The following is a 12,192-nucleotide window of genomic DNA, read 5'->3' as shown; positions in this document are numbered from 1 at the left end:
ATTAACGGCTCGGGGCAACATCTGAGACCAGCCAGAATTCAGATTTTCTTAGCTGTTTAGAACCCAAGAGAAATTCAGGTTCCTTCCACTTAAGCCCCGCCTCCCACTGAGCCCTGCCGGCCTCTCTGCACTCCTCTATGGTAAATTACCCATGGTCACAAGCCCCGCCCTTTCCGATGTCCGCCTCGGGGCTTGGGAGAGAGGGGCGGGGGGAAGGCTCTTTCCGTTGTACGCTTGTTTCCTCCACGGTCCGCCCACAACCTTTACCCAATGGCCTAACGACAGTTCCGCCCATTCGTCTACCCCGCCGGCGGCCAATCAGGAACGACAGCGGGGGGCCATTCCAGCCAATCAGTAGGAAGGGCAGGGTGAATGGCGGCGACGGGAGAAGGGGGAAGGGAAAGAGAAGCCCAACCGCCACTCCACCGCGGAGCCTTCCTTCGCCCTGCTTTAAACTCACCGTCCAGCTCCGAGTCCGTGGCTCACGTCGCGCTTCGGCTGCAGTGGAGAGTGCCAGTGGTTTAGCCGCAGCACGGGCGCTTCCCACCGAAACGAGCGGGAGGGGGCGGGGATGTGAGGGAACGGAGCGAGCGCGAAAGTGGCGGCGAAACAAGATGGCGGCGAGGCCGAGACTGAGGAGAACGGCAAGCCCCGCCCCCTTCCCTCTGTTCGTGACTTTCAGCTAATGCGCAGGTGCGACGTTCCAACTTCGTTTGCGTCTCCATTCTCTCGGAAGTGTAGGTTACCGCGAGAATTCACCAAAGGACGAGATATTTTTTTTCTTGCCGCTTCTGTGGAATTGTGGGAAGTGTAGTTAGGGTGGACATGGATCCGCAGATACTGTAATTCAGAGGTTTTCAAACTTGGCAATTTTAAAACTTGTGGACTTCAACTCCCAGCTGGCTGGAGAATTCTGGGAGTTGAAGTCCACAAGTCTTAAAAGTTGCCAAGTTTGGGGACTCTTGCTGTAGTTGAATACTGTCCACTCTGTTGCTGCTGGGTTTACCAGCCCGGTGCAGAGTCCCTGTCAAGAGGCTCCCCCAAAATCCTGGGCTGGGAACGAGCACTGCACACACACCTAATCTACTTCGCTCCCCATTTGTCTTGGGAGGTGGGAGGACACTTTAGTTAAGGAAGAAACCAGAAAACATATTGCCATACAGTAACTCCAGGAATGGAATTAAATAGTCTTTGACGTGGGACCAAAATTGGAACCAAAATTCCCATTGCTAATGAAAGAGATTGTTTAGTGAATCATGCTCCACTTTATAACCTTTTTTGCCATATTGTTAAGTGAATCATTGCAGCTGTTCAGCAAAAAGACGGTTGTTAAGCGAATCCAGCTTTCTCCGTCTTCCTCGTGGAAAGCCAACTGGGAATGTGGGAAATAACATTCCTGTGACCCCGGGACACTGCAATCGTTGCAAATCCCTGCCAGTTGCCTTGCATCTGATTTTTGTTTTCATGACTGGAGATGCTACAATAGCTGCAAGTTCAAGAACTGGTTATAAGTCACTTTCTTCAGTGCTGTTGTAACTTTGAATAGTTCCTAAACAAATGGCTGTAATTTGAGGACTACCTGTATTAGCATCAGATTGGCAATCAAAGGACAAAGGAAAACTCCTATTGGATCCAGAAGAAAAGCCTTCGCACCCACAGAACTCGTCTTTTGGAACATCCTGCCCTACAACATAAGATCTGCCACCACCTCTTATCCCTCCACCATAGCCTGAAAATCTGACTCTGCAAATTGGCATGGGGACCCAATAGAGGAGTTCAGCTCTGGAGGTGGTGCTAGATTGACAGCAGATTCCACCCATCCCCCTTTGCTCCCCACATGTCCATCTTTTTTTACTAGCCATATGTATTTTCTTTGTTTTCAGTCTCCTTTTTTATTCTATTATTTTGCTTTCATTTCGTTTAATCTTCCTTTTTATTTCTTCATTTTTTATATTGCGTTGCCCAGAGTGGCCATGGTGAGATAGGTGGCAAATAAAATTAAGAAGAGGAGGAGGAGGAGGAGGAGGAGGAAGGAAGGAAGGAAGGAGAGAGAAAGAAACGAAAGGTTTAATACTGGCTGCTCAAGGACAAGCACTTCAGACTAATGCCATGAAAGCAAAGGTACAAAAATCCACTGACAACCCAAACTGCCGACTTTGCAATAACAAAGTCGAAACTCTTTTACATTTAATATGTGAATGCAGCAAAATCGCACAAACAGATTACAAAGCTAGACATGGTCGAATTGCTAAATTAATCCACTAGTCATTATATAAAAAATATGATTTACCTGTATCCAGAAAGTCATGGGAACATAAAGTGGAAAAAGTTATCAAAAATGAGAAGGTAAAGATCTTGTGGGACTTTCAAATACAAACGGATCGTCATTTGGAACACAACACGCCATATATCACAGTTGTAGAGGGTCGAAGTGTACAGTTTATTGATAAACTGCGCGTGTGCGAGTTTGGAATGGCTGCCAGGCTTTTTTACGCTGCATTAATTCGGCGAAAAAGCGCTGGAAAATTCTTAGAACCAACTGCATAACCATCCAGAAAAGGTCCCTGGGGATGACTGAAATTCAGGGGACCTGAGGAGACCAGATATCTCAGGGGGTCGCCACTCTCGGGCGGCCCCGGACCACGCAACCTTCAGCGGCTTTCGGATTACCTACGCTGCTCGGTGGTGAAGATGGCGGTGCCGCGCTGATGACGGCGTTTTCCATCTATTCTCGGTGGTTGCGAAGTCTGCTGACTCTGTCTGCTCGACTTGGTGAGCCTTGGGGGACCTGGTTTGACTGTCGTCGCCCCGGAGAGGGGGTGATCGATCTGTGCTGCTGCCGGGGCTGGGTGAATCGGGCGGCTGGCTGTGCTTGCCGCCGCTGTGGCCCTTCCGGACGCCCTCTACCCTCTCCATTTGGCTCGGCCTCCTCGTCAGCGCTGCCTCCTCTTTCCTCCACTCTCTGCGGGATTAGATTTTTCCCTTTTAGCGAGCTTTTTCCTTTGCCTGCCCTCGCTGCTGTGGGGCCTCCTCCTGCTTCTCCTGCCTAACATCTGGCTTTCCTCTATCTTGGCCTCTCAACACCTGGCCTCTCCCAACCGCAACCTCGGGGCTCCTGGACTCGCCACCTCAGCCCCATTTGCTTCGATCATTGCCACCCGCCACTGCCCCTGGAATACCATCTCGGATAGCGCCCGCTTGATTCACCTTATGACGGCGCCTTGGACTTTGGACGGGTGGGGGCATTTACAACGAGTGGCAAAGCCCTCTGACATGTTGGTAACACCCACAGTTTGCCCCGTGGTGTATTTATGGTGCATTTGTTCTGCGGAAGGAGTGACGGAAGATGGCGGAAATATGGGTGGGGACTTAGCGTTTCTTCAACTGTTGCACCACCCCCCCCCCTTCTTTGATCTGCCTCAGCCACCCCGGACTTTGGACCTTCCCAAGCCTACAGGAGAGGGGGAAGACGAGACATTCTCCTGTATGCCACCTGTAGACCACCGCTGGTTCTCAACCATTTCAAACTCTAAGAGTCATCTGCACAACTATTAAGACCTGCACGAACCGTCTTGTATGTGGAATGTTTGTTGTATGTATGCTAGCGAATGATCCCACTTTTTAATTAATTTTAACTTTTATGCCCTGTTTTATTATACCTATCTTTTAATGTTATAGTGGGGTATGCATGTTGAGAATGGCTGTTTGGTATATATGAGGGGATCGAGAGTGTGGCCTGGAGCCCCCTCCACTGAATGCAGAAGTGGATGAGGGCCCAAACCCGCCTCTCGGCCCAGAGTGCATGGTGTAAATGGCCTGCCAAGGACAGCAGGGGCCGTGGGAGGGGAGGAGGGGTCTATGGGCATTGGGACAGCACGGAGCATCCTGGTTACGTTTGGGAGAGGCAGATACGACGGGAGCTCCAGGGTTGGCCATTACCGGGGAAGGAGGGTTTGCTACGTCACAGCGATCCCTCGTTTCGGCCCTGATAGCTCAACTCAAGGACCAGGTGGCAAGAGATGTCAGGGCCCTGGTCTCAAGTTGCTGGTGCTAAATGCCAGGTCTGTGATTCATAAAGCTCCCCTCCTCTTAATAGATGAGGGGGCAGATCTGGCATGTATTACTGAAACCTGGCTGGGCCATGAGAGAGGAGTGCCCCTCTCAGAAATGTGCCCAGAAGGGTTTCAGGTGCTCCACCAACCACGACACCAGAAAGGGGTGGGGGAGTGGCAGCTATCATCCGAGAATCATTAGTCCCTCATGGGATCCCTGCTCTGGAGACTGTCGGGTGTGAGTCTCTTCTGGTGAAGCTGGACCTAGGGGGTCAAGTGGGCTTGTTTCTAATGTACCTACCTCCCAGCTGCGTTACAACAGCCCTGCCTGCGCTCCTAGAGTCAGTAGCCGGACTGGCGGTTGAATTCCCCAGACTGATAGTACTGGGGGATTTCAACCTGCCATCTCTCGGTGAACGCTCTGATGGGGCGCAGGAGTTCATGGCTTCCATGACAACCATGGACTTGACCCAGGTAATTCAGGGTCCAACTCCTACAGCGGGATATATGCTCAACCTCGTGTTTCTCTTGGGGCAGTGGAGATGTGATCTGGAACTGAAGGGCATAGAGATCTCGCCCTTGTCATGGTCAGATCACTTCCTACTGAGGCTTGATTTTCGGAAACTACTCCCCCACTGCAGGGAGGTGGAGCCGATTAAATGGTTCCGCCCCAGGCGCCTGATGGACCCATTGGGATTTCAGACGGAGCTTGGAGAGATACCTGACTCCCTTGCCCACAATCTGACAGAGTCCTTGGTCGCTGCTTGGAATACAGCGGCGGCTGGGGCTCTTGACCGGATTGCGCCTTTGCGGCCTCTCCGCAGCAGTGGATTCAGGAGGGCTCCTTGGTTTACCGAGGAACTCCGGGAGATGAAGCACCAAAAGAGATGCCTAGAGTGACGTTGGAGGGCCAGTAACTCCGAATCTGACCGAACACAACTAAGAGCCTTTATTAGGACTTATTTACTGGCGATACGGGTGGCAAAATGTACTCATTTTTCCGCTCTTATTGCATCTGCAGAATCTCGCCGCCCTGTTTAGGATAACCTGCTCCCTCCTGAAAGGGAGGGATGCGGGGGAACCCTTACAGGGAAGAGCTGAGGAATTTGTTCAGTTTCTGTCGGACAAAGTCGCTCAGATTCGGACGGACCTGGACTCCACTTGGACAGTGGAGAGATGCCGAGGGTGGGCCTTGATCGGATTTCTTGGAGCGAGTTCCAGCTTGTTACTCGTGATGAAGTGGACAAGGCCATGGGAGCGGTGAGTGCCTCCACCTGTTTACTGGACCCGTGCCCCTCCTGGCTGGTTTCGACCAGCAGGGAGGTTACACGAGGCTGGCTCCAGAGGATTGTTAACACCTCTCTACAGGAGGGATCTTTCCCGCAGCCTCTAAAGGATGCGGTGGTAAGACCCCTCCTTAAGAAGCCTTCTCTGGACCCAGCTACCCTTAAAAACTACCATCCAGTCTCCAACCTCCCTTTTGTAGGGAAGGTTGTTGAGAAGGTGGTGGCCTTTCAACTCCGACGGATCTTGGATGAAGCAGATTATCTAGACCCCTTTCAGTCCAGTTTCAGGCCTGGTTACTCCACCGAAACTGCTTTGGTTGTGCTGACCGATGATCTCTGGCAGGCCAGGGATAGAGGACATTCCTCTATCCTGGTGCTGCTTGACCTCTCGGCGGCCTTCGATACCATCAACCATGGTATCCTTCTGCAACGACTGCCCTCGTCACCTCAAGGCTTGATTACTGCAATGCGCTCTACATGGGGCTGCCCTTGAAGAGTGTTCGGAGACTACAGTTGGTCCAGAATGCAGTCGCACGAGCGATATCGGGTGTACCTAGTTACACCCATGTTACACCTGTCCTCCGCGAGCTGCACTGGCTTCCTATCGGTCTCCGGACGTGCTTCAAGGTGCTGGTTATTACCTTTAAAGCCCTACATGGCCTAGGACCTGGCTATCTGCGAGACCGCCTCCTGCCACATACCTCCCAACAGCTGATAAGATCTTATAGGCTGGGCCTCCTCCGAGTACCGTCGACCGGGCAATGCCGGCTGGTGACCCCCCCGGGGGAGGGCCTTCTCCGTAGCTGCTCTGGCCCTGTGGAACGATCTACCCGCAGAGATCCGGACCCTTCCCACTCTCTCGGCCTTCCGAAAAGCCACGAAAACCTGGCTGTTGCGGCAGGCCTAGGGCTGCTGACCCCATAAATGAGGTCCAGCCCCATCTAGGTTTGAGTGCATGGTGTATTGTTTTTAAATCTGTTTTTCTCTTTCCCTATATTTTAGTTTTTATTTTATTCTTGTATTTGTAAGCTGCCCAGAGTCCTATGGGATTGGGCGGCATATAAATTTATTAAATTACAATTACAATATTGCTGTTCCTGGAGATGCCAGAGTTGAAGAAAAAGAACTAGAAAAAATCATGAAATATCGCAACCTGGCCATTGAAACTACACGGCTATGGATGAAGCATGTAACACTGACATTGTCATCGGGGCACTTGGCACCATGTCCAAGAATTTTACAAGAGACATCAACAAATTGCAGCTTCCTGCAATAACACCAGTGGAACTGCAAAAAACTGCTCTATTCGGAACATCTTGTTTTTTAAGAAGGTACTTGGTTGATACCTAGGACATTGGTAGTAAACCGTATCAACCATTAGCACCAGTCACTGATATTTGTAATGCATTTTTGAATGTTCAGTTGGCTGAATTTCGTGTTTAATGAATAAAGTATATAATAATACCTTAATTATATTAATACCTAAACGACTACCTCACTATTTGGAAATTCTAAATTTATCGCACTTGAACATTCTGATTCTACAAAAAAACCATCCTATTTGGAACAGCTTATATCCTCTGACATTACCTTAACAGTTCCTAGGTCCTTAGTTAGGACTTGAGCTGTTGAGCTATGAACCAGCCCCAAAGGCTGTGAATCTCACCAAAGATTAACCAATCATCATCATCATAAAATTATTGTGGTTGTGTTTACACAATATACTAACTCAAAACACAATTATAACAGAGTACCTAGTTAACGCACTAAGATATCATGGCTGTATTTGCACAGCATGTTTAACTTAGTTATTACATTTTATTTGGGGTTCATCATACTAACTAACCAAATAGGCTAGGTTTAAAAAAATAGATGCAACTAACCGAAGTGTTGGGTGAAGGCATCATTTGGCTAAGGATATTATGACAGCAAAATGAGCATAATATCATAATCAATAACTGAAGCAATGTTGAATGAACACAGTTTGGTTTGTTTGGCTTTGGCTTATTTTATTTACATAAAATTTTACATGCCATCTGCTTCACAAGACTCAAGGACATTTGCTATGATGCATACAATTAATAAATAGAAATTGAGATAATTTCCCACAAGAAACATCTATTTGAAGGCAGTATTATTCCCATTTGTGCACAGACACTTTGCAAAATAAGATGGTTCTTCAGTGTCATCTAAAAAGCCAGAAAGTTAGGGGCACCATTTACCCCAGAAGCATGTGGGAAGTCCCAGAAGAGTGTCCTCAGCACACTCGTGGTGAAGCCATTTCTAAGTTATCAGGACAAGTTGAAACTTGGTGGGAGAAATAAGTATTTGAGAACCAAGTTATGTTGGGCTCTATAAGTGATAGCCAGCATTTTCAATCAGACATGGAAGCACATTGGTAGCCAATGAAGCTACTGTAGCCTATATAGTAGTGTCTCCCCAACCTTTTGGGCACCAGGGAGCACCAAAAAGTGAGAAAGACAATAAACCACCACAGCTACCTCGACTGTTATCATTCTAGCTGCTTCTCTTGCACACTGGAATTGGCCAATGGCCTTCATGGCATTAACCCTAGGGAAATAAACTTTCCTTTAAAAAGACCAGTCTTACCCAGGGCTAACTTGATCCACCCATATTCTGGAAATACCAAACCTCAATCCCTGACTGTTTTCCATATCTAGTTCTCTAAGATGAAAAAGGAGTGGCTTGAAAAAAGAAGCCAGATCATAAGAGCATTCATTTCCTAGACTTGGAGCTGAGAACAGATCACCCAAATGATTGTATACAAAAGAATTGTATTGACTGCATTGACCAACCTATGCCTACTGTTGCCTGCTTGGCCAACAAAAAAGGCTGGAGCCTTGCCAGAACTCTCCTGCTGTCAAAGTGCATGGATTACTGGGCACTTCCTGGAGAGAGGGTGGCACATATAATACCTTTGCTGCACAAGCAGCATTGGGAGCTGGTGTGCTTCCAGGTTCAGTTCAAAGTGTTGATCATCATCTTTAAAGCCCTTCATGACACGGGACATGAATACCTAAAGAACTGTCTCATCCCAGTTACATTAACCTGTCCCACCTTCATTGGAATGAATAGGAAGAAACATGTTTTAGGCAGGAAACAGACTCACTCTTAATAACCCCCACCTTTGTCAATGGGCCATTAAAAGGCCTGAGCCAGTCTATTCTACATAACAAAGATCTCCCCCAATTCAGCTCCAGGGTGATGGGATTAAGGCAGGCTCAACCAAACTAAAAACACAGCCTACAGAGTTGCCCCTGCAGGGCCCCATGGGAATCTGACAGGCAATCAAAGTGCATTTCTTGCCCAGGAGCGGAGTGCATAAAACCAGGGACTTTCCACATCTTGGTCCCTTTTCCTTCTTCACCCAACATCTTGAAGCATGTGACCCTCCTTTTCCCCAGGACCTCAAGCCATGTGGTCCTGTCCACCATTAAAACCATCTTTCCAAGCAGCCTCCATGTTTCCAGTGTCGTTTTCCCCACTTGGAACTGAACCCAGAAGGACATTTCTTCCAACAATTTAAGACTCAGAAGTCAGGGTAACAATAAAGGAAGGTTATTGCTCCATATCCTGTTAGTGACATTTTCCAGAAGCCATGGGAAGGTCAGAAAAATATTATATATATTTTTCTAACAAGACATTACCTTGGCTCTTTTTCCACAACACACTTAACTGGGTCAATGAGGGAATCAAATGTGGCTACACACCCAAAGGATTAATTGATCCAACTGACTAAATTTGGCAAGATTCCGTTCAACCCAAAACAAACCCAGTCATGTATAAGATTAAAATAACTTCACTCAGCTCGCCATTCATGTCCTGGGAAGACCTAAACTCAACTGACCCTGTGATTATACCCCATATGCCAAGAAAAAGAGCTGATCAACATTTGGAAAAGCAGTGGCATTGATCCTCAACCCGTTCAGATCTCCCTGAGGATCCCTGGTTGCAAGAGAACTGCCCGCTTAGTGCTTTCAGACTTGGTTTCTGCCAGCACTTACAAAAAAACAGCAAAGACTCCAAATGAAGAGAAACTTTAGTGATGGTAATTTGTGACTCAGCTACCGAAAATCCAAAGATAAACAAAGAGGACTCAAAAAGAGATTCCATTCTAGGTTCCCAAGAAGGAGAACCTTTGGCCTTGCATCTCTGGAAATTCTGCCAACTGACTCCAGGATCCTCCTAGAAAGGTTGACCCATTCCATAACAACTAACCATGCCCTCAAGGGAATTTATTGGGTGAATCCATGGGGATAACCAGTCACTGTAACCATCTATTCACCATCAAGATTGATTAAGTGCTAATGTTCTTTGAGTAACTACATCAACAGACTTTCTCCTGGGTTCATGTTGGTCTTTGAAGTAACTCAATGTGTACTTAGCTGCTGCTACAATTAGGTCTACCCACTCTGCTCCTAGTCATCTTCTTTCCTTCTACATTTCACCCATTATGGACTTCTCAAGAGAACTACCGTATTTTTTGGAGAATAAGATGCACCTTCCCCCCCCCCCCGCCTCCCCCAAAAAGCATGGAAATGTTGGTGTGTCTTATACACCGAATACAGCCATTTATGGCCTCCCAAAACCCACCCCCACATCCCATTTTTGCAAAAAAATGGGCTGGTTTTCACAAAAACTGAGGCGTTTTTGCCTTCTCCCAGCCCCCAGAAGCACTCTGCAAACTTCAGCAGGGCTGGGGGAAGGCAAGAAAGCATCAATTTTTGAGAAAAGGCCTGTTTTCCGCCCATTTTTTTTTATAAAAACAGGTGTGTTTTTGCCTTCCCCCAGTCCTGCTGTAGCTTGCAGAGTGCTCCTGGGGGCCGCACAGGACAAAAACATTTTTTTCTTACTTACCTCTTTGAAATCTTGGTGTCTTATACACCGGTGTGTCTTATAGTCCAAAAAATATGGTAAATCTCTGCATAAGATCATTTGTGCCTTGAGTTAAAATTCTGGTTCCATTTGCTCTCTTTGATCCTTTTGCTTAACTGGCTGTCTTTGGTACTCTTCTGGGTCTTCTCCAGCATCAAAGTTCAAAAACCATCAATATTCTTGTTATCCAGCTTCTTCAGAGTTCAACTTTGCTTCCATAGATTGTCAGAGGGGGAAAAATGTCAAAGATCCTAAAGTTTATAGAGATTCTCAAGTCACGGTTATCATGATTGTCGCAAAATTGCTTTTTCCAAAAGGCAACTATCTTGGTTTTTTTCTTTGAAAATGTTTCAATTCTCACTCAAGAAACTTCTTGGGTTCTTAACTCAGAACTGAATAAGCTTCCTGGATGTGAAGCAAAATGTTTTTAAAGAAAAAAAACAAGGAAGTCCAGTTGCCTTTTAGAAAAAGTACCTGTGGGATAGGGCTCAGTGGCTAAGACACTGAGCTTGTCGAACAGAAAAATTGGCAGTTTGGCAGTTCAAATCCCTAGTCTGCATAATGGAGTGAGTTCCCGTTACTTGTCCCAGCTTCTGCCAACCTAGCAGTTTGAAAGCATGTAAAAATACAAGTAGAAAAATAGGGACCACATTTGGTGGGAAGGTAACACCGTTCCGTGCTCCTTTGGCATTTAGTCATGCTGGCCACATGACCACGGAGACGTCTTCACACAGCATTGGCTCTTCGGCTTTGAAATAGAGATGAGCACCGCCTCCTAGAGTTGGGAAAAACTAGCACATATGTGTGAGGGGAACCTTTACCTCTGGTACAAAGATTCTAATATTTAGAGACATAGGTATATCACAACTTCTGAATATCTTTTCCAGGCACTTCATTGCTAAGTCTTGGACTGTGATATATTTCTTGAGTGCTGATTCCTTTGCTATTGACAGTTGATCTTAAAAGGCAGGATCTATTTCATTCAAACAACACCAAAACAATCACCATAAATACCCCTCTATTCCTATTGGAGAAGCATGTAGCAGTCTTATCTAGTTGTTAGTGTCAAGGAGCAGAAGCCAAATCCCAAATCCACAAAAAAGTGGCTATTGTTCACTGTCCCCATTAACTCTGTAAAGACAATGAATGAAAGCAGTGAAGCTGTTTAAAATGTAGAAAAATGAAATATCCTGGGAAATATTGAAAAGGAAGAATATTATATTTCCCTGGATCAGAAATGGAGAAACATGTTTTTAGGTAGGAAGCAGACTCACTCTTAATAGCCCCCACCTTTGTCAATGGGCCATTAAAAGGCCTGAGCCAGTCTATTCTACATAACAAAAATCTCCCCCTTCAGCTCGAGGGTGATGGGATTAAGGCATGATAGTATTAGCCCCTTACCCATCTCACCACAGGGCACCTGGGGAAAAACAATGCTCAACCAAATGTGGAGTCAAGACAGCCTACAGAGGTGCCTCTTCATGGCCCCATGGGAGTCTGACAACCAATCAGAATACAAGCTCAAGATCAAAGGCCAGAGAGGGCATAAAACCAGGAACTTTCAGCATCTCTGTCTCTTTTTCTTCTTCACCCAACATCTGGAAGCATGTGATCCCCCTTTTCTGTTCAGGAGCTCAAGCCATGTGATCCTGGCCACCATTAAACCATCTTTCCAAGCAGCCTCCATGTGTCCAGTGTCTTTTCCCCCGCTTGGAATTAAACCCCAGAAGGACATTTCTTCCAACACTCTCTAGTTCAATCACTAATAGAATTCAGCTTCATTTTCTTCCCAGCAGCCTTCTCATAAAAAAACCCTAAATGCTAAGAGTGGCTATTTTACAGTAGAAAATATCCCTCCTCCTATTTTTTTTGTTTTGTTTGCTTTTTGCAAATCAAGGAGTCTGCCTCTCCAAGGAAGTAAAGTTTTCTGCATTCTGAGCATCTGAACAGAGTTGCAA

This window comes from Thamnophis elegans, chromosome 12, assembly GCF_009769535.1.
Source record: "Thamnophis elegans isolate rThaEle1 chromosome 12, rThaEle1.pri, whole genome shotgun sequence".
NCBI lineage: Eukaryota > Metazoa > Chordata > Lepidosauria > Squamata > Colubridae > Thamnophis > Thamnophis elegans.
This window is presented reverse-complemented; position numbering follows the sequence as displayed.